The 3,102-nt window shown below is 36.9% G+C and overlaps 1 long non-coding RNA gene across 1 annotated transcript in view; it reads left to right on the top strand.

Annotated features, from left to right (window-relative positions):
- Positions 1-364: 364 nt before the first annotated feature.
- Positions 365-3,102, top strand: part of LOC125788714 (uncharacterized) — a 3,118-nt gene continuing 380 nt past the window's right edge. Inside the window, exons 1-2 of the long non-coding RNA XR_007429763.1 lie at positions 365-608; positions 3,092-3,102. The exon at positions 3,092-3,102 is cut by the window's right edge and continues 100 nt beyond it. This is a non-coding gene — a long non-coding RNA (uncharacterized LOC125788714). The remainder of the gene's footprint in view (positions 609-3,091) is intronic.

Below are 3,102 nucleotides of genomic sequence, written 5' to 3'. Positions count from 1 at the left end.
CGCCCCTTGTTTAATTTTAAATGTTCAGTTAAGTCAATTCCCAAGGGGGAGTGGATTTTTAAAGGGAATATTTATTCCTCTTTTTAGATTTTAGGTTTGGATTAAGGCTGTGATTCCCCAGATAAGTATTTTTTAATTCTTTTCAGGTTTTATGGAGAAATATCCTTAATGACCCTTTGTTAATAGAGAGTTTGGTTTGATGACACATTCGTACTCTGTGTTTTTAAGGTTTTGAGGAGAGATTTCCTTAATTTTTGGTTTGATGACCCTTTGGTACGTATTTGTTTTTAGGTTGTGAGGAGAGATTTCCTTTGTTTTTAGTTTAATGACCCTTTGGTAATACAGAGTTCGGTTTGATGACACATTCGGGATCTGTGTTTTTTTTAAAGGTTTTGAGGAGAGATTTCCTTCGAGTTTTAGTCTTTGTTTTTAGTTTAATGACCCTTTGGTAATACAGAGTTCGGTTTGATGACACATTCGGGATCTGTGTTTTTTTTAAGGTTTTGAGGAGAGATTTCCTTCGATTTTTAGTCTTTGTTTTTAATGACCCTTTGGTAATACAGAGTTCGGTTTGATGACACATTCGGGATCTGTGTTTTTTTTTTAAGGTTTTGAGGAGAGATTTCCTTCGATTTTTAGTTATGTTTAGGGTTAGGTTAAGATTTAGGTTATGTTTAGGGCTAGGTTTAGATTTAGGTTATGTTTAGGGTTAGGGTTAGGGTTAGGGTTAGGTTTAGGGTTAGGTTTTAGGTTTAGGTTATGTTTAGGGCTAGGTTTAGATTTAGGTTATGTTTAGGGTTAGGTTTTAGGTTTAGGTTATGTTTAGGGCTAGGTTTAGATTTAGGTTATGTTTAGGGTTAGGTTTTAGGTTTAGGTTATGTTTAGGGCTAGGTGTAGATTTAGGTTATGTTTAGGGTTAGGTTTTAGGTTTAGGTTATGTTTAGGGCTAGGTTTAGATTTAGGTTATGTTTAGGGTTAGGTTTTAGGTTTAGGTTATGTTTAGGGCTAGGTGTAGATTTAGGTTATGTTTAGGGTTAGGTTTTAGGTTTAGGTTATGTTTTAGGGCTAGGGTTAGATTCAGGTTATGTTTAGGGTTAGGTTTAGATTAAGGCCATGTTTAGGGTTGGGTTTGGGGTCAGGTTATGTTTAGGGTTAGGTTTCGGTTATGTTTAGGGTTAGGTTTAGGGTATGTTTAGGGTTAGGTTTAGAGTTAGGTTATGTTTAGGGTTAGGTTTAGATTTAGACTATGTTTTAGGGTTGGGTTTAGGGTTAGGTTATGTTTAGGCAATATACAAAATAATAATAATAATAATAATTTTACTTAAAGTTCCAAGAGAATTTGGCTTGGCTCATTAGACCAGTGAGACTCATGTAGCATGCCTGGTCCGAAGGCTCTGGCAAGGGTTAGGTTTTTGTTATATACAATGACTTCCCCCAGTACAGCCCATCAGGCTGCATGGTTTGAGTAGGAAGACCAAGGGTAGTGCACGGGCCGGCGCCTGTTAGGCATTGCTACTGTGCTTGAGGTCAATGAGCAGGTAAAATCTGAACTGATCTGTCTTTTCTAGCTTAATCCTACTTCGTCCGAGTGCTAGGTCTCTAAATTTGTTTATTTTAATTGTGAGGTCACAGGGAGCATAGTGAGGAGTGCGCCACTAGACTGAGCAGGGCACCCTCTAGACCGTCTTGGCCTTTCTAGCTCACCCATTCCCTCTCCCTAAAGTTAATGTTTAACTAGGGAGCGAATGGGTGTGAAGACATATTTACATGAGTATTAAATCTCTAAATTTGTTTATTTTAATTGTGAGGTCACAGGGAGCATAGTGAGGAGTGCGCCACTAGACTGAGCAGGGCACCCTCTAGACCGTCTTGGCCTTTCTAGCTCACCCATTCCCTCTCCCTAAAGTTAATGTTTAACTAGGGAGCGAATGGGTGTGAAGACATATTTACATGAGTATTAAGTCTCTAAAGTTGTTTATTTTAAATGTGAGGTCACAGGGAGCATAGTGAGGAGTGCGCCACTAGACTGAGCAGGGCACCCTCTAGACCGTCTTGGCCTTTCCAGCTCACCCATTCCCTCTCCCTAAAGTTAATGTTTAACTAGGGAGCGAATGGGTGTGAAGACATTTTAATTGAGTATTAGGTCCCTAAGGTTTTGTTTAAAATAGTTTTGGTATTTTATAATAATTTTTTTATTTTTTTATTATTACTACTTGAAATAATTTACATGATTAGTATTATTAGAACAGGAAGTCCAAATGGGATCTGTTATTTAAGTAATTTAAGGACACATCATCAGTAGTGTGCCTCAGAGTCATAGGGTGTTTCGGCCTTTTAAACACTATACACCCTCTTCTGAGGTGGCCCGCCTTAGGTTGATCATTCCTAGGCTTGTGTCCTATCCTTCAATTAAAGTAAGAGTCCTAAGGTCATAGTAAGGTGAATGTATCTTTAATTGATGTTTTAATATCGTATCATATTCTAATTATTATGAAGTAAAAAGACATTTATTAAACAATTAAAAGGTTCAATTAAGCAATATTAAATTGTATGTATTAAAAAGTATTTCTAAAATAAAAATTGATATTAAAAATACCTTTCGGAAGAGAATGATCCTTCATCAGGCACAGACTTGCCTCAGTTCCAGCTCTAAAATGGTTTCCCCTGTCCTGCTGCTTATATAGGCTTCCAGGAACAGGCTCCGCCCCTTGTTTAATTTTAAATGTTCAGTTAAGTCAATTCCCAAGGGGGAGTGGATTTTTAAAGGGAATATTTATTCCTCTTTTTAGATTTTAGGTTTGGATTAAGGCTGTGATTCCCCAGATAAGTATTTTTTAATTCTTTTCAGGTTTTATGGAGAAATATCCTTAATGACCCTTTGTTAATAGAGAGTTTGGTTTGATGACACATTCGTACTCTGTGTTTTTAAGGTTTTGAGGAGAGATTTCCTTAATTTTTGGTTTGATGACCCTTTGGTACGTATTTGTTTTTAGGTTGTGAGGAGAGATTTCCTTTGTTTTTAGTTTAATGACCCTTTGGTAATACAGAGTTCGGTTTGATGACACATTCGGGATCTGTGTTTTTTTTAAAGGTTTTGAGGAG

Source organism: Astyanax mexicanus, unplaced genomic scaffold (genome assembly GCF_023375975.1).
Source record: "Astyanax mexicanus isolate ESR-SI-001 unplaced genomic scaffold, AstMex3_surface scaffold_110, whole genome shotgun sequence".
Lineage (NCBI taxonomy): Eukaryota > Metazoa > Chordata > Actinopteri > Characiformes > Acestrorhamphidae > Astyanax > Astyanax mexicanus.
The sequence above is the reverse complement of the archived record's forward strand: the minus strand, read 5'-3'. Positions and strand labels throughout refer to the sequence as shown.